The sequence below is a fragment of the Pseudorca crassidens genome, chromosome 2 (genome assembly GCF_039906515.1).
Source record: "Pseudorca crassidens isolate mPseCra1 chromosome 2, mPseCra1.hap1, whole genome shotgun sequence".
NCBI lineage: Eukaryota > Metazoa > Chordata > Mammalia > Artiodactyla > Delphinidae > Pseudorca > Pseudorca crassidens.
In genome coordinates, this window is record NC_090297.1 from 64762370 (window position 1) to 64782834 (window position 20465).

Sequence of the window (20465 nt, forward strand, 5' to 3'; positions counted from 1 at the left end):
AAGAAATACAAACACATGGAAGCTAAACAACACACTACTTAATAATGAAGAGATCACTGAAAAAGTCAAAGAGGAAATCAAAACATACCCAGAAACAAATGAAAATGAAAATACGATGACCCAAAAGCTATGGGATGCAGCAAAAGCAGCTCTAAGAAGGAAGTTTATACCAATACAATCCTAACTTAAGAAACAAAAAAACATCTCAAATAAACAACCTAACCTTACACCGAAAGCAATTAGAGAAAGAAGAACAAAAAAAACCCCAAAAGTTAGCAGCAAGAAAGAAATCATAAACATCAGATCAGAAATAAATGAAAAAGAAATGAAGGATGGCTTCCCTGGTGGCACAGTGGTTGAGAGTCTGCCTGCCGATGCAGGGGACATGGGTTCGTGCCCCGTTCCAGGAAGATCCCACATGCTGTGGAGCAGCTAGGCCCGTGAGCCATGGCCGCTAAGCCTGCATGTCCAGAGCCTGTGCTCCGCAGCGGGAGGGGCCACAACAGGGAGAGGCCCACGTACTGCAAAAAAATAAATAAATAAAATAAAGAAATGAAGGAAATGATAGCAAAGATCAATAAAACAAAGAGTTGGTTCTTTGAGAAGACAAACAAAATTGATAATCCATTAGCTAGACTCATCAAGAAAAAAAGGAAGAAGACTCGAATCAGTAGAATTAGAAATGAAAAATGAGAAGTAACAGCTGACATTGCAGAAATACAAAGGATCATGAGAGATTATTACAAGCAACTATATGCCAATAAAATGAACAACCTGGAAGAAATGGACAAGTTCTTAGAAATGTACAACCTGCCAGACTGAACCAGGAAGAAATAGAAAATATAAACAGACCAATCACAAGCACTGAAATTGAAACTGTGATTAAAAATCTTCCAGCAAACAAAAGCCCAGGACCAGATGGCTTCACAGGCGAATTCTATCACACATTTAGAGAAGACCCAACACCTATCCTTCTCAAACTCTTCCAAAACATAGCAGAGGGAGGAACACTCCCAAACTCATTCTACGAGGACACCATCACTCTGATACCAAAACCAGACAAAGATGTTACAAAGAAAGAAAACTACAGGCCAAAATCACTGATGAACATAGATGCAAAATCCTCAACAAAATACTAGCTAACAGAATTCAACAGCACATTAAAGGATCATACACTCTGATCAAGTGGGGTTTATCCCAAGAATGCAAGGATTCTTCAATATATGCAAATCAATCAACGTGATATACCATATTAACAAATCGAAGGAGAAAAACCATATGATCATCTCAATAGATGCAGAGAAAGCATTCGACAAAATTCAACACCACTTTATGATAAAAACTCTCCAGAAAATAGGCATAGAGGGAACTTTGTTCAACATAATAAAGGCCATATACGACAAACCCACAGCCAACATCATCCTCAATGGTGAGAAACTGAAACCATTTCCACTAAGATCAGGAACGAGACAAGGTTGCCCACTCTCACCACTATTATTCAACATAGTTTTGGAAGTTTTAGCACAGCAATCAGAGAAGAAAAAGAAATAAAACGAATCCAAATCGGAAAAGAAGAAGTAAAGCTGTCACTGTTTGCAGATGACATCACACTATACATAGAGAATCCTAAAGATACTACCAGAAAACTACTAGAGGTAATCAATGAATTTGGTAAAGTAGCAGGATACAAAATTAATGCACAGAAATCTCTGGCATTCCTATACACTAATGATGAAAAATCTGAAAGTGAAATTAAGGAAACACTCCCATTTAGCATTGCAACGAAAAGAATAAAATATTTAAGAATAAACCTACCTAAGGAGACAAAAGACCTGTATGCAGAAAATTATAAGACACTGATGAAATAAATTAAAGACGATACAAATAGATGGAGAGATATACCATGTTCTTGGATTGGAAGAATCAACATTGTGAAAATGACTCTACTACCCAAAGCCATCTACAGATTCAATGCAATCCCTATCAAACTACCACTGGCATTTTTCACAGAACTAGAACAAAAAATTTCACAATTTGTATGGAAACACAAAAGAGCCCGAATAGCCAAAGCAATCTTGAGACAGAAAAACGAAGCTGGAGGAATCAGGCTCCCTGACTTCAGACTATACTACAAAGCTACAGTAATCAAGACAGTATGGTACTGGCACAAAAACAGAAATATAAATCAATGGAACAGGATAGAAAGTCCAGAGATAAACCCATGCACATATGGTCACTTTTTCTTTGATAAAGGAGGCAAGAATATACAGTGGAGAAAAACAGCCTCTTCAATAAGTGGTGCTGGGAAAACTGGACAGCTACATGTAAAAGAATGAAATTAGAACACTCCCTAACACCATACACAGAAATAAACTCTAAATGGATTAAAGACCTAATTGTAAGGCCAGACACCACCAAACTCTTAAGAGGAAAACATAGGCAGAACACTCTATGACATAAATCACAGCAAGGTCCTTTTTGACCCACTTCCTAGAGAAATGGAAATAAAAACAAAAATAAACAAAGGGACCTAACGAAACTTAAAATCTTTTGCACAGCAAAGGAAACCATAAACAAGACCAAAAGACAACCCTCAGAATGGGAGAAAATATTTGCAAATGAAGCAACTGACAAAGGATTAATCTCCAAACTTTACAAGGAGCTCATGCAGCTCAATAACAAAAAAACAAACAATCCAATCCAAAAGTGGGCAGAAGATCTAAGTAGGCACTTCTCCAAAGAAGATATACAGATTGCCAACAGACACATGAAAGAATGCTCAACATCATTAATCTTTAGAGAAATGCAAATCAAAACTACAATGAGATATCATCTCACACCAGTCAGAATGGCCATCATCAAAAAATCTGCAAACAATAAATGCTGGAGAGGGTGTGGAGAAAAGGGAACCCTCCTGCACTGTTGGTGGGAATGTAAATGGATACAGCCACTATGGAGAACAGTATGGACGTTCCTTAAAAAACTAAAAATGCAACTACCATACAAGCCAGCAATCCCACTATTGGGCATATACCCTGAGAAAACCATAATTCAAAAAGAGTCATGTACCAAAATGTTCATTGCAGCCCTATTTACAATAGCCAGGGACATGGAAGCAACCTAAGTGTCTATCAAAAGACGAATGCATAAAGTAGATGTGGCACATATATACAATGGAATGTTACTCAGCCGTAAAAAGGAATGAAACTGAGTTATTTGTAGTGAGGTGGATGGACATAGAGACTGTCATACAGAGTGAAGTAAGTCAGAAAGAGAAAAACAAATACCGTATGCTAACACATATATACAGAATCAAAAAATAAACATAAAAAAAGGTTATGAAGAACCTAGGGGTTAGACGTGAATAAAGATGCAGACCTACTAGAGAATGGACTTGATGACACGGGGAGGGGGAAGGGTAAGCTGGGACAAAGTCAGAGAGTGGCATGGACGTATATACACTACCAAACGTAAAATAGATAGCTAGTGAGAAGCAGCCGCATAGCAGAGGGAGATCAGCTCGGTTCTTTGTGACCACCTAGAGTGGTGGGATAGGGAGGGTGGGAGGGAGGGACATGCAAGAGGGAAGTGATACGGGGATATATGTATATGTATAAGTGATTCACTTTGTTATAAGCAGAAACTAACACACCATTGTAAAGAAATTATACTCCAATAAAGAAGTTAAAAAAAAAAAGCTGGTGAATGAAAACTGTAACACAGAAGAGATTTAAGAGACACTTTGTGTCATGGAAGTTATATAATTGATATCAAACACTGCCTCACGAGAGCAAATCCAGACCTACTGATATACCTTCAGAAAGCAACACTAGCTAGACCATAACGGAAGATACATAGACACTGGCAAGGGGAGGATTCTTGCTTATCTAATCAGACTCTCTTCCTTCACCCTAGAGTAATGCTACTATTTCTTGATTTATCACATACAGATCTTTGCCATTGGCTTTTTGTTTTGGCAGATGAAGACACAACTATCTAATATCTCATCCTTTCTCCATCCTCCCCACATATCTGTATTACAATTTTTAGTTAATGGTTACAGCTTACATTGGTATGACTCTGTAAATATCTACTTCAGCACCTCAAGTACCATACAATGGTTGCACATTCTCTTTTATATAATTAAGTTTGTTTGTAGTCCTTCAATATGGACTGGCTGCTTTCTAGGCCTGATACCCCACGTTATCCTGAGACTTCCTTACACAGTTCTATGGTGGTTATACTATTCCCTGGGTACTACACTTTTCTATTACTTGGTCTATTCCTTGTTTTGCTGCAGGACCTCATACCTTCCTATACAGTTGTGCATTTCCACCTTGCATTTTTGAAAATTTTATTTATTCTGTTCTCACACTTCATTAATATGTGGTCTTGGTACAGAATTACAGAATTCTGAAACATATCATAAACATCAAAAAGTTGTAAAATACTGGCCCCATATATCAAAGCCAGTGTTGCTAAAACCAAGACAGAGAAGATTAGGGCAATCTTGAAAAAGGAAAACAGTGTATGAATCCAGTGATTGTTTTTGTTTTTGTTTGTTTTTAATAGTTTTTAGCTGAATTTCACAAAGAGAAGGGAGTACCTAGAACTGTGCCACTAATGAAAGGAAATCTTATCTAAGAAGGTGCATTTCTTTACCAGAGCTGTGTCATACCATCCTTTGGGGCTTCTGCTAGAAAAGTGGAATCAAATCTCAAATAATGTCTTTTAAATTGTATTCTCCAGTATTACAGATGAAGGACAGTACTGTATCATATCTCTGTGAATGTAAAATATCATGTACCTACTTTACAATACACAATAGTGATGGTGCTTTGTCAGCACTGTTTTTAATGCCATTATTCTGGAATGTTTTCTTTCCGGATGATGATTGAGAAGTTAACTAAAATAGTGCCAGATATCAGAACAGTAACAGAACTTCGCTTTTTCCTCGGGTTTTGTTTTTTCTTCCTTTTTAATGGAATGTGCTGGATTTTTCGTTCAGATGACTATAGAACCTCAAAAATCCGATGCTGCTACTAATGTATAACATATTGGTCTTTCCGAAAACATAAATATGTATGCTTATATATGTATAATTTGAATTTTTGGAAACTTTAGGCCTGCTGTCAACTTTGGAAAAAGTATCCCAGTTGTACTATGTTGAGGTGGCACTGTATAGAAATTAACAGCCATATTGGTCTAGAAACAAGCATATTTTTTTCCATTTGTACAAGAGTAAAACACTGTATTAAATATGTAAGGTCTTATCAATGTGAGTTTGATTACAGAAACTAATATTCTCTAAATAATGAAAAAAATAATAATAATTTTGAGATGACAACACAATAGCATTAAACTAAGCATGGGAGTCTTCTAAGGGCACGGTCCTGTTGACTGCACAGGTCATATATCCATGAAGTTGGCCCTAAGTGTTAAAGAAAGAAGAGAGTAAATAATTACTCCAAAGTTTTGCCCTGAGCAGCTGGGAGAATGGCTTTATCATTTATTAAGACTGGGAGAACTGAGGGAGAAAGAAATTAAGAGTTTGGCTATATAGGTGTTAAATATAACATATCTATAAGTCTCATAAGTGGAAATATCAAATAGGTGGTCCAGTATACAAGACTGGGATTCAGGGGGATGGTTGAGACTCAGTATATAAATATGAGAGTTGTCATCACATAGTATAGAGTTCTGGATGAGATTATCTAGGAAATGAACACATATAACAGTTCTCAAATGTGAACTCTTCAACACGTCAATATTTAGAGTTTGAGAAGATGAAGAGGAACCAGGGAAAGAGCCTAAGGGTAACCATGAGCAAGGAGAAGAACAAAGAGGCAACCTTGGGCTTCCCTGGTGGTGCAGTGGTTGGGAGTCCACCTGCCAATGCAGGGGACACGTGTTCAAGCCCTGGTCCAGGAGGATCCCACATGCCACGGAGCGACTAAGCCCGTGCGCCACAACCACTGAAGCCCACGCGCCTAGAGCCCATGCCCTGAAGCAGGGGAGGCCACCACCATGAGACGCCTGTGCACCGTGGCAAGGAGTAGCCCTCGCTCACTGCAACTAGAGAAAGCCCACGCAGCAACGATGACCCAACACAGCCAAAAATAAATAAAATAAATTAATTAAAAAAAAAAAAAAAGAGAGGCAACCTTGGTGACCTAGAGACTAAGTGAAGAAGAAATCCCAGAATAAGAGTGACCCCCTTTGTTAAATGCTGAAGATTCTTCAAAAGACTTGGGACTGATAACTGACCACTGGGTCTGGAAGTGTGAATCTTATGGGAGACCTTGATAAAAGCAATTTTGGTGAAGTGGCAGTGACAAAATCAATATTAGAATGGGTTTAAGGCAGAAGTGTAGGAATGGAAATTTTTCTATAAAAAGGAGTCAAGAAATGGGTTGGATAAGCTACTATCAGTACTTTAATCCTTACAACTACTCTCAAAATTCTTATTGTCCCCATTTAACATATGAGGAAACTAAAAAACTGGTGAAGATAAGTAACACCCAACACCACACTGTTAACGATAGAACAGCCAGGATTTATACTCAAGTGTTTGGTCTCAAAGTTGCAATGATTCTGCCCCATTGTCATACCACAGTCATCTGGGAGTCTATTTAAACATATACTTACCCTAGATTGGAGTTTCTGAACATGTGCTATATGAGTTCCATAAGATATTAATGGATATTGCATAGATAGGGACTTCTGTGATCATATATATTTCCAAACTTTCAGACCAAATGAAATTCAACAGATTTCTTGAATTCAGTCTCCAAGAAAACATGAGAACATAATGAAGTCTCCTCACTTGAAATATATAAGTAAAATATAAACACAAGTTTGAAAACATTTAGACATACTCAAAACAAGAAGAAAATCTCCATGGCCTAAGATGAAGAAGAAATTCAGAATGGCAAGTGGGAGCTATAGATTTTAGATCACAAACAAGACAAAATATGATGAGTGAGGAGAGAGAGGTTTTCCAAAAACCACAGTTAAATAGGGTAATAAATGTGTCCCACAATTGGAGTAAATGAATATTGGGTTTTCCATGAGAAGTTGGCATTTAGCACCATACTTTCTATGAAGAACTGGACCTATTCCCACTCTCTTTGACCCTCTGATTTCAACTGAAAATATATTGCATTTACCAGGAAAGATTAAAAAAAAACTACATCTGTAATACAGTGATTTATAATAAGAAATATATAGGCTTCATCCTGTTTCTGGCATGGAGCTCCTAAAACCCTTGGAATTTCCTGTGATGACAGTGATAAAAAGTGTCTTTTGCTATGTTAATGAGATGACTTTTTAAATTTCAACATTTAATTTAATTAAATCATTTTATTGAATATATTTGACATGTAACATTTTGTAAATTTAAGACGTACAATGTGTTACTTTGATACATTTGTATATTGTAATGTGATTTTCATAGTGACTTTTATCACATTACATAAGTATAGTACAATATTGTTACCTATATTCATCACACTGTGCATAGCTCACTATGGCTTATTTACTACTTAATGAGGTAAATGACTTCTGGACCACACGTAAGGATGGGAGCTGGTCACCAACAGAACCAACCATATTATTAGAGAGTTGGAACTTTCAGTTCCATCCCCCGACCCTTGAAAAGGGAAGAGGGACTGGTCTCAAAGTTGAATCGATCACCAATAGCCCATGATTTAATTAAGCATGTTTATGTAGTAAAGCCTCCATAGAATACCAAAAGGATGGGGTTTGGAGAGCCTCAGGGTTGGTGAACATGTGGAGATTCGGAGAGAGTGATGCACTTGGAAAGGGCATGGAAGCTCCTCACTCTTTCCCTATACCTTGCCCTCTGCATCTCTTCCACCTGGCTGTTCCTGATCTAATCAGTGCAACGTTTCTCTGAGTTCTGTGAGCCGCTCTAGCAAATTAATTGAACCCAAGGAGGGAGTCCTGGGCACCTCTGGCCTATAGCCGGTAGGTCAGAAGCATAGGTGACAACCTGGATTTGAAACTGGCACCTGAGGGGGGGGGGGAAGGGAGGCAGTCTTGTGCCTCTGAGCCCTTAACCTGTGGGATGTGACGCTAACTCCTGGTAGATAGTGTCAGAATTGAGTTGAATTGTAGGACATCCGTCTGGTGTCAGAGAAATTGCATGTTGGTGCGGGGAAACCCTCCCCACACACGTTGGATTTTAAGGTCTTAGTGTATTTGGTTATAGTAGCCTGAGTCGTGATGACTGAGCAAACCATGCCTCAAGCTGCTAAGGTAAAATCTGATTTGGAATCATTTAACCTGGAGAGCTGAGCTGAGACAAGCTTGAAACCACCTGACAAGTAAATAAGCCTGAGGAAAAAAATTTCAAAAACCTATTTTCTAAGAAGAAGTCAGGAAGCAGTGAAGAATTCCAGTGCAATGAATAAATGAATAAGTGGGATATTTTACACTCAAGGAAATAGAGATAATGACAAAATCTGAAGAGGATTTTAAATTAAGTGTATTTGAACTCCTCAAACAGACAAAGGAACTAAAGACAAATTTGTAAACATACAGATAGATATATTAAAGAGCAATTTAAAATCTTTGAAATTAAAAATATACGTTGAAATAAAAGCCTCAGTAGATGGCACAATGAACTGGCTAGAGCCAGAATGAATTTGATGAAAGATCTGAGGAAATCATCTAATAAAGCACAGAGAGATAAAGAAATGTAAATTTTAAAAGATAAAATACAAATCCTGTAGAATTGAGACGTTTCAAAAGAAGTCTCTGAAGAATAAAATGCAAAAACATTAAGAAGAGGAATTATCAAAAAAAGCAATAGCTGGGAATCTTCCATAACATAAGACAAGTCCCTCAGATTGAAAATGCACTCTCCAAAAGTAAAGCAGTATAAAAGGAAAAATAAACACACCCACACCCACAGACACAAACAATGAAACTTGTGGTTTCTTAGAAACTACCAGAGAGAAAAGACATATTTTCTAAAAGATATTCTTCAGGCAGAAGATGGAAGATGAGATATGCAGGAAAGAATGAGAATAAAGAAAGTAGTAAATATGAAAGTAAATATAAAGTAACTTTGACTATATAAAACAATAATTACAATAGCATGTGAATATTTAAAAGATGGAAAATTCACAACAGCAATAAATGAAAAGTTGAGAGTGAGATGTTGTAGTTAAAGTGTCATAAGTTCCTTAAACTCCAGGAGAATAATAAAAGTACTAATTTTAAACATTGATAAGTATTCATGTTGTAACTTCCATGGTAACCACTTAAAGACTAGAAAGACTGGCTATAGCTTCTAAACTAGCCAAAGGAAACATGTATCGATTTTTTTAAAAATTTAACCCAAAAACAGCAAGAAAGAAGACTAAAAGGCACAAGAGGGGTAAATGCTTTTCACAGAAGATCTCTCTAAAATATGAAGGTATAGAAAAATTGTAAGTAAAAAGTATGGGTCAAAGAGTGCCATGGAAATACTCATGAATAGAAAGCTGGTATAGCTATATTACTATAAGATAAAATAGGTTTTAAGTCAAAAGCTTTCCTAGATTATAAAGAAAGCTATGTAACAACTGTCAATTCTTTTATTTTTTATTTTTTGCGGTACGCGGGCCTCTTACTGTTGTGGCCTCTCCCGTTGCGGAGCACAGGCTCCGGAAACGCAGGATCAGCAGCCACGGCTCACGGGCCCAGCCACTCTGTGGCATGTGGGATCTTCCCGGAGCGGGGCACAAACCCGTGTCCCCTGCATCGGCAGGCGGACTCTCAACCACTGCGCCACCAGGGAAGCCCTGTCAATTCTTATATATTGCACAGAGCCTCAAAATAAATAAGGGGAAAAAAGTGACAGAACTAAACAAATAGAGAACTTCATAATCATAGTGGGAGATTTTAAAACAATTCTTTCAATTATTGAAAGATTAAGCAGACTAAAAATTAGTAAAATATTATTTCAACAAAATAATTAACAAAAGTAACCTAAATGGCATATGTTGAATACCGTATAAAAGACATGTAAAATACACATTCTTCCAAACATTTGAGGAAATTGAACATTTAATGCGATATAAGACACAGCACAGCACATTTTAAAGGAATGAAATTATATAGACACTGTTATTTGCAATTAAGCTAAAAATCAATTTTTTAAAGTAGAAAAAAACTGTTCAGAAATTAAGATACAGACTTTTAAATAACGTATTATTAAAATAAAGAATTATAAATATAAGAAAATATTTTGAATTGGGCAGTATCAAAAGTACTAGATACCAAAACATATGAGATGCAGCTAAGATTGCACTTAGAAAGAAAATTTATAGCCTTAAATACACATATTAAATAAGATGAAGTACTGAAATTTCATGAGCAAAGCATATATCACAAGAAGTTTGAAAGGTTTATCTGTATTTTAAGGTGGCTGTGATTCATTTAGTTTGACTGCCAAATGATAGTACACTGTTTGAATATATCAAAAATATAGTTACCTATTCTCTTTCAGGGAACATTTGGATTTTCCAAGTTTTTATTATAAAGTTGCTACAGACTTTATTATACATTTCTCCATAGTAAAATTTAAGAGTTCTCTCAGGTAAATATTAAAGAATAGACTTGTTGAAGTGTAGGGTTTGTGAACAACTGAAGTTGTTATACTGTTTATATTCCAGCAATAATTAAGAGATAGTCTACATTCCCTTCAACACCTGGGTTGTCGGACTTTTTAATATTTTCCAAATGAATGTGACATGTGAACGTCAAATGACACCTCCCTGTGGTCTGAGTTGTATTTCCCTATCATAACTAGGTTTAATATCTCTTCATGTGTGTATCAGACATGATTTTCCCTTTTTTATGGGTTTTGCTCATTTTTCTATTGAGTTGTTTATCCTTTTCTCATAGTTCTTTTATATTCTTGATTTTAATGCCTTGAAAGTTATAGCTGCTATAAATACCATCTCCCAATTTGAAACATAATTTTTGTATTATGGTAAAGTATATAAAACATAAAATTTACTTTTTTTAAACCATTTTTAAGTGTACACTTAAGTGGCATTAAGTATATTCACATTGTTGTGCAAGCATCACTACTATTCATCTCTAGAACTTTTTCATTACCTCAAACTGCAACCATGTACCCATTAAACAATAACTCCCCATTCCCTCCTCCCCCTGCCCTTCCTAACCAGTATTCTCCTTTCTGTCTCTATGAATTTCCTTGTTCTAGGTAACTCATATAAATGGAATCATATAATATTTTTCCTTTTGTGCCTGCCTTATTTCATGTGCCATAATGTTTTCAAGGCTCATTCATACCGTACAATAATATTCCATTGAATGTATATACCACATTTTATTTATCCATTCATCAGTTGATGGCCATTTGGATTGTTTCCACCTTTTGGTTATTTTGAATAATGTTGCTGTGAACATTGGTATACGAATATCTGTTCAAGTCCCTGCTTTCTGTAATATGTATTTTTACTTTATTTAAAGTTTCTTTGATAAAAAGAGATATTAATTTTATATAGTCTTGCTGAAAATCATTCCCTACACCAAGATCAAGAAGGTATTCACCTATGTTTTATTTATGCAGCAATATGAATGAAGCAATACAATATTGATTTTAAGTCCCAGAATATTATATACAATACAGTATCTTTCTTATAAAGTAAATAGCAATTAAAATTAAAATGTTCTTTTAAAGGAATACATATGTATGATAAAACAATATTTTAAGACATTAAAGAAATGATTGAAAACAAGATTCAGGAGAGTGGTAGACTGGAGGAGGGAGGGCAAGTAGATGAGTTGGGGTAGGAGGACATAGAAATAAATGTTAAGAGGATTGGAAAAGAAGAAACAGAACTGTCATTATTCACAGATGGCATGGCCTGGTATGTAAGATAATCAGAAATCTAAAAATGTTATAATTAATTAGAGTTTTCAAGGTTAGTGGATACAAAATCTATAAACAAAAACCAATTAGATTTCTATATACTAGCAAAAAGTTAGAAAATTATATTTTAACATACATAACTCTTAAAAAAGTACAAAAATACAACATACATAGGAAGATGTAGAAGACCTTTATAGAAAAAGTATACACTTTACTGAAAGACAAAGAGAATCTAAATAAATGGAAAGACATTATTTTAAAGACATCAATTCTCTCTCAATTGATCTATAGACTCAAAGCAATCCCAGTCAAAATCCTAAACAGATTGTGTGCGTGTGTGCGTGTGTGTGCATGTGCAGGACTAGAATAGCATATTCAGTAGTGTACATAGGGCCAAGGACAACCAAGATCTCCCAGATAAAAAAATGTATTATAAAGCTGTAGTATTTAAGACTGCATAGGATTACTGCTTAAGGAGTTAATTATATGTTAAGAGATGACAGCAAAAAATACAAACTATTCAACTTGACCTTGTTTCTATATGCTCCGTAATATATTTTGATTTTTCATATGGCATTAGGCTACATTTCTGTTAATAATGATTAAACAAGTAGGACAAAAAGTGTTGATGGATGTCAACTTGAAAGGGAGTTATGCTATAGGACTCTGTCCCTGCACTTTTTATATTTATTTTTAATAAACAACATGGAATGATGAAAGACTTAGGTTTCACAATTATCTTGACAATAATTTTCTTTAAATTTACATATAATACACATTTTATAGGCACAATCATATTTAATCTTTATAACAAACTTATGAAACAGAGAGAGAATGTAATTTGGGATAGAATAAATTGGAACCTATTATTGCCTTAAGTCAACAGGATGCAATGGCCTGAATTAGGCTTAAAAAATGAATTATGCAAATACAAATGGAAGGAATCTAGTTTAATGGTGATTCTTAAGTGGAGTTGAAAAGGAGTCTTAGTATGAGAAGAGATAATGCTAAACAGAATTAATGAAAGTCTTTTAGTCTGTTTAATAGTAGCAAAATATGCATTTCAAGAGAAGTGATAGCAAGCTGTACTCTGCATTGGTCAGAATACTAGGAATGCAGAGTTCAGTTCTAGGTACTGTATTTTGAAGGACATTAATAAACTAGAGAACATCTGCTGGAGAAAGACCAAGATGATTAGAAAATTAAACTGTCAGGAGAGGAATGGTTGAGATTAGCCTGGAACATGAATGCTCTCATCAAATATTTTAAAAGGCATCATGTAAAAAGAAAAATAGTATTATTTAATGTTGTCTCAGAGAACAGATATACAGCCAACAGATGAAAATTATAGTAGTGCATATTTCAACTCAGTAAAGGGAGAACTTTTCTAATAATTCACTGTTCAACCTAACCTCAAGGTTTGGTATTGTGCAGCTTAAATAACCAGATAAGTGCCTCATTTTTCATTTTTCATTCTTATTTATTGAGGCATAACCTGCATAGAATAAAAGTGCACTGATTTTAGATGTTCTGTTCAATGAATTTATATGATTTATCCAAATCAAGATAGAGTACTTTTTCCAGAACCCCAGAGATGAAGGCTGTGCTCCCATGGAATTTACAATCTAGAAAAGAAGGCAACATTAGAGAGGTGCAAAATAGTGTGACAAAGGGGAGGTTCTGAAGGTTCTATGAGGCATATAACAGGGAATTTAACCTGATCTAGGGGTAAGGTAATGTATCCCAAGGATGAGACATTTAAACAGAGACTTGAGAGATGGGAGAAGCTAACCTGGCAAAGGAAGAGTTTGGGAGTTTTTAGCAAAATGGGTACAGTATGTGGAAAGCTCTACCTTTCAAAAGGCAAGAGAGAGCATGGAATGTTCAAGAAACAGAAACAACTGGGAAGGAAAGACAGAATAAAAATTCAGAAAAATAAGCAACTGCATTATTTTCTTTTAGCTGACCTTAAATAGCTTCTATCATCTTCATGTAATATTGATGAGAAATAAACTAATTGCCTCGAACAAAAAAAGAATACGGTAATTTTTCTCCTCATGTCTGAGTTTCCCAGAACCTTCTGTAGATCAAACATCCCCTTTTCTAACTCTGTCCTCTCAACTCTTGCCCAGTCTCCCTTTGTTTTATTTCCTACATCTCCTGGTACCTGGTCTTTCGAACAGCTTACTACATAAATATTTCTCTTGGGATTCTGTAGGTTTTCAGGGAAAAGACTTGATTTTTACTTACTCAAGGATGAGAAAGAAGATGATAGAAGCAACTGATACTTTGTTAAGAAACATCTTTACAGAATAAAAATTATTAAACTACATCTATATTACTATACAATAATTACTAATACAGTAACTAATAGTTACTATAAGTTAAAACTTCACAACTTTTTGTGCAGTCTTTTCAATTATATCTACACTTTTTGTGGCATGCCCTGATTATAACTTTCTGTGAATTGCAATAATAACTAAAAACTTCATTGAAAGCTTACTCTGACCAGGCACTGTTCTAAGATCTTGACATGTATTTATTTATGTAATTCTTACAACAATCTATGAGGTAGCTGCTATTATTATGACTATCAACAGATGAGGAAATTGCCCAGGGTCACAGAACTAGTAAGAAATAGAGTCTAACCCAGGATCTGGCTTCAGATCCTCCAGTTCTAAAAGAATACTTATTAATGACAAAAATGAAATAATTCTAACTGTAGGAAGTATCTAGTTGACAGAGTTTCTTATATATATCATTGAGGCCATTCACAGAGAGAGTACTTGCAGAGTGCCATATATTTTTTCTTGCATAAATAAGCCCCATAAAGAATTTCTGAAAAAGGACAATGGCCCACAGAATTATTATAAAGAACTTTATAAATTATAAAGTAATGGGGAAAAGTATATAAAATTATTGACATGTGAATTAAAAACTCTATAAGGTAATCTTATTTCTGGAGATAATGTTTTAACCCATAGGATGAATTTTTATGAATACACTGTCAAGTGATGCAGGTAACTGATATAGGAGTTAATCTGGAGGCTCAGACAATCTTTCTGTATCCTTTGAACAAACATCAAAACCAAGTGTCTCTTCTTCCCTATAACTCCATATTGTACTCAGGTACATAATTTAAAGTATATATCTGTCATAATGAACATTTACTCTTCAATCTATTAGCAAATACATAGTCTGAATTTTTTTTTTTTGGAGGAGGGGGTTCGAGGGGCTACGCCGTTAGTGACTGCTTTGCTTTCATACTGTACTAGTCAGTCCCCTGAACAGTAAATTGTTCTGCATGCACATCCTAATGAACACCAAGCCTCAAAGAGGTCCCACAGACATTTCAGCAAGATGCCTTCATTTGGTACAAACCCCAGATTACTGTTGGAAGGCTGTTTTGTGTTTGAATGCCTGGAAAATATACTACCTTTTAAAACTATAATCAACTATTGCTTTCTTAAGCATAAGTCATTGAATTTGGACATGTGCCACCTCTGGATTTGTTGATATAAATTTGTATTTGGGAATATTAACAGCAGAATATAATCTACAGTCTTCGTTCACACAAATTGCAGTAAATTACAGTTTACTAAATTGCTGTACTAAGAGGAATAGAAATGGTTGTAGATTTCATAAAGCAAACATAATATTCCAAAAATAGAGTTGTTACCTTAAAATGGCCAGTTGTTTCTCAAAAGGGATCAATAATAAGTATAGACATTTTCATCCCATGTTATATTTCATTGCCTTTACAGTTACCAATCCTTTTTTTTCCAGTATTTATTTTAGAAAAGTTGGTCTTTTTATTTATTCTTCTGGTGAAAAAAGTAATATACAAAAAAGACACTAAAACATTTATATGGATATGCAAATTTCATTTGTAGAAAATTATATGCCACTTCTGTTATATGATTTATTAACTAACAACATAATTTATTTACTATAGAGGATTTGATGTATTTTAAAACCCTAGGAAGTAAAATCTATCTTTTATGTGTTTGTTTTGTTTTGCTTTTGAAGTAATGCTCTCTTGAATAAGCTAAAGTTATTAGGAAACAGCCTTTTTAAGCTTCCACTGTCCTGTGCTAACTTTAGTTTTATAATAAATCAATTATTCTATGCATATGTAAATGCTCACACAATATACAAGTTTCTCATATACTAAGTTTCTATTGGAAAAGACAGAGAACACATTCACTTCTCAAAATAAAACTACAAAAAGAAAAAACACTTTAAAATCTATGTTTAGCCCTGATTAGGATGACTGATAAGATCTTCCTGGAAGCCAACAAGTACACCAACATGGAAATTAAGAATTTTCCTCTAAAGTAAAATTGTAATCAAAATGTTTATCAATAAAAGTCTACAGGTCTCTATGTTTTAATGACTTTCAGAGTTAAGTAGAAGTATCAATAATTCAAGTTTGATTCCAAACCATTTTATACCATTATACATCTAAAAAAAGTTCACCAAAAGCTGATGAAACCTATAGTGTTTTAGATTGTTTTATGTAAGCTCAACTCAGGGAGGGGGGAAGTCACAAGGGGTTGATTTTTAATGCTAATTTTGATTTCTAATGCTTACAATAAATTAAGTCAACCACTTTCCAAGTTCCGGACTGCCACACATGATCTAAACTGCTCTGTGGGGATAAAACACTTTAGAAGCTTATAGTTCCTACAGAGTGTTTTGATTATTTTATATAAACTAAACTCAAACAGCAAAAAATTTCACAAGGGAAATAGTTGTGTGGTTTAAGGCCACATAATCTGGTTTCAACCCTTGTCTTTGCCTTGAGTTAAAGGCATACTCATTAACTTAAAACAATAAACTCAAACTTTAACATTTCTGGAAAGAATTCAAATCAGGACTTTGGCAATATCAATGCCAAATATCACACACAGGCTCGATATGATCTTATACAGATATACAGGACATGTAGGTGATGTAGGCAACACCAAAGTTTTAAATGAGCTACAGATATATTGCACTTCATTGCTTTATATATGTGTACTGCACACACACACACACACACACACACATACACACACACACACACACACACACACACAGTTTTCCAGCTTTCTATGTTTCCTAGACTTTCCAGTACTGGATTATAAGCTGTGGTTATAACTTCAATATTTATTTAGACTAGAAATGTAGAATAGAGTTGGAGTGGTCTTAATTAAATACCATATTTTAAAAACCTGGGCCATGCAAAAGTAGACTAAAAATATAACTATCCATTTGATAGTTAGTCAAAAGGGAATGACACGGGCTAAGTAAGCAACCTCTTAACACCTTAGCAAAATGTGATGGAATTGAATAAGGCGTTCACATAGAAAAAAAGAGGAAAAAATGTATTTTTGTAAATGGATAACAGGTTTTTTTTTCTTTTTATAAAATGAGCGTCAATTAAATTTAGGTGAAAGAAATAGTAAGATGCAGCATATTGAAAAGATAAGGAAACATTGTAGGAATGAGTAGAGAAAAAAAGAAAAGACCTAGAAAGCAATGAGGCTGAGGAAAGCAGAAATTATGTTCACAAGTAAGAGCAGTCCACAGCTCAGCACGTATTTCACTTAGGTGTGTCTAAAACAAAATCAGATAGTTTAACTCACTCAAACTTAAAATAAGACTATGAACAGGTAAGAGAACAATGGAACTCGGTGATTCCAAGCAGTTTTTAAAAATTATAACTGTCCCACACTAGCTGCACATTTTCCTTTGTAATAGCAAGGTTGGAAATCATTAATTCATACTGAACTGGCAATTTTTTGAAAAATTATCTTATAGCCAATTTTTTAAAAAGTTAGACTACTATAACAAAGTCAAGAGATGACCAAAGAAAATGCCATTTAATTAAAAACAGGCTTGCCAAAAGGAAGCCCATCATTTCAAGTCAATCTCCCCAAATTTAGAGACAGTTTTCAAAATTTTACTGGACTGTAAACAAAACATCCACTGCTGCCACTATTCCCTCACCCCCTGCCAGCCCCTCATCCCAAACACTAAGAATTTTTAGGACATTTGTTGAATAAGCCCTAGCTCTATCTATATTTTCCAAATCAGACACATATTTACTGCATGCGTGAGAGACACCAGGCTAGACCCACTGTTACATGTTCTATTTTATTATCGTATCACTGAGTATTAAGAAGTATAATGTTGTGGAACTGTATTTCAGGTCCCCAAACATAGTATATCTTATACCATGTATGTACCATAAATGCAGTATTGATTCAAAGCCTTCTACTGGCTACTATTCTAGTGTATTCTCATTTACTCACTCATTTAGTTGACCAGGATTTATTGAGTGCCTATGATGTGCCAGGCACTGGCACTGTTAATAGACATTCATGAATCACGACATCGAGAAGACTAGTACTTAGCAGAGTATTCTGACAAGTTTCAATATAATATGGTAACTGCTAGGATATGGAAAGTACACACTATTACAGGAGCACATAAGGGGAAAACCCAACTGATGGGCTATAAGATGAAGAGTCAGGTAGGCTTCCTGGAGGCTCAGCTCCAACTGTGTAGGAGACCAGGAAAAAAGTTAACTTTTAATTTATCGCCTATGTCCTTGTACAATCCTATCAGTTACTAAAAGACTCTTCACATATTCCTTTGGCTTAATTAAATACCTTCATGGCACATTCTTCTTTAAACCACTGCTATTCTGGTCATTATTTCAATATTCTTCATCCATCTAAAAGGGTTGCCCTTTGCCTTTTTAAAACTTAATTTATCAAATACTGAGGGTTGGGCACTCATTCTATGTATTTTATCCTCTTTATCTCAATAATCCTCCTGACAAGTTTATGAGACAGGTATTATTACTGTATTCACTTCACAGATGAGAAGACTGAGACTTAGAGAGGTTCAGTAACTTACTCAAGGTCAGAGAGCCAGTAAGGTGTACAGCAGGACTTGTACATGGTCTCATTTGAATCCTAAGCCTGCATTCTTGGCCACCACACTCTACTGCCTTCTTCCCTTTTGCTCCTTCAAAGCCCAGGTTAACCCCATCTCCCTTTCTGCAGAAGTTGAGGTGAATGTCACCAGCCGCAAGAAGAAAACACTTTTTCTCAAGAAAAACAAAGTGGAACATTGGACCTAAGCCAGCACTACCCTAATAACAAAACCAGACAAAAACATTATAAGAAAATAAAATCTACAGACCAATATATCCCATGAAGATAGATGCAAAAATCCTCAACAAAATATTAGTAAAGTGAATCCAACGTATAAAAAGAATTATACACCATGACCAAGTGGGATTTATTCCAGGCATGTAAAGCTGGTTCAACATTTAAAAATTAATAAAATCCATTACCTTAACAGGCTAAAGAAGAAAAATCACATGTTCATATCAATAGATGCAAAAGAAAAAATATTTGACAAAATCCAATAACAGCAAACTAGGAATAAAGGAGAACTTCTTCAATTTCATAAAGAAAATCTAAAGGAAAACCTATAGCTAACATCATGTCTAACAGTGAAAAGTTAGAAGCTTTTCCACTAAGGTCAAGAACAAGATAAAGATGTCCGCTCTCACTGCTGCTTTTCAACAATACTAGAAGTACTGGAAGTCCTAGCTAATGTAATTAGAGAAGAAAATAAAATAAAAGGTACACAGATTGAGAAGGTACAAATAAAGCTGTCTTTGTTCATAAATGACATGATTGCCAATGTAGAAAATCCCAAATAATCAACAAAAAAACTCCTGGAACTAATAAGTGATTATAGCAAGGTTATAGCAAAGTTAATGTGCAGAAGTTATTCACTTTCCTATGTACCAGCAATGAGCAACTGGAATTTGAAGTTAAAAATACAACACCATTTGTATTAATAGCCCCCAAAATGAAATACTTAAGTATAAATCTAATAAAATATATACAAGATTTATATGAGAAAAACTACAAAACTCTGATGAAAGAAATCAAGGAACTAAAAATTGGAGAGCTATTCCATGTTCATGGACAAGAAGACTCAATATTGTCAAGATGTCAGTTCTCCTTAACTTGACAAATAGATTAAATGTGATTCCAATAAAAATCCCAGCAAATTATTTTGTGGATATCTGATCTTAAAGTTTATGTAGAGAGACAAATAACCCAGAATAACCAACACAATATTGAAGGAGAAGAACAAAGTTGGAGGACTGACACTATCCAACTTGAAGACTTACTCTAAAGCTACAGTAGTCAAGACAGTGTGGTATTGGTGAAAGAACAGGCAAACAGGTTAGTAGAAAAGAATATTGAGCCCAGAAATAGACCCACACAAATATAGTCAACTGATTCTTGACAAAGGAGCAAAGACAATACAATCGAACAAATACAGTCTTTTTAGCAAATGATGCTGGAACAGCTGGGTATCCATATGCAACAAAATGAATCTAGACACAGACCCCTTCACAAAAATTAATTCAAATGGATGATAGATGTAAATGTAAAACAAAACTATGAAACTCCTAATTTTACAGGAGATATGAAGACAACATAGGAGAAAATCTAGATGACCTTGGGCTTGT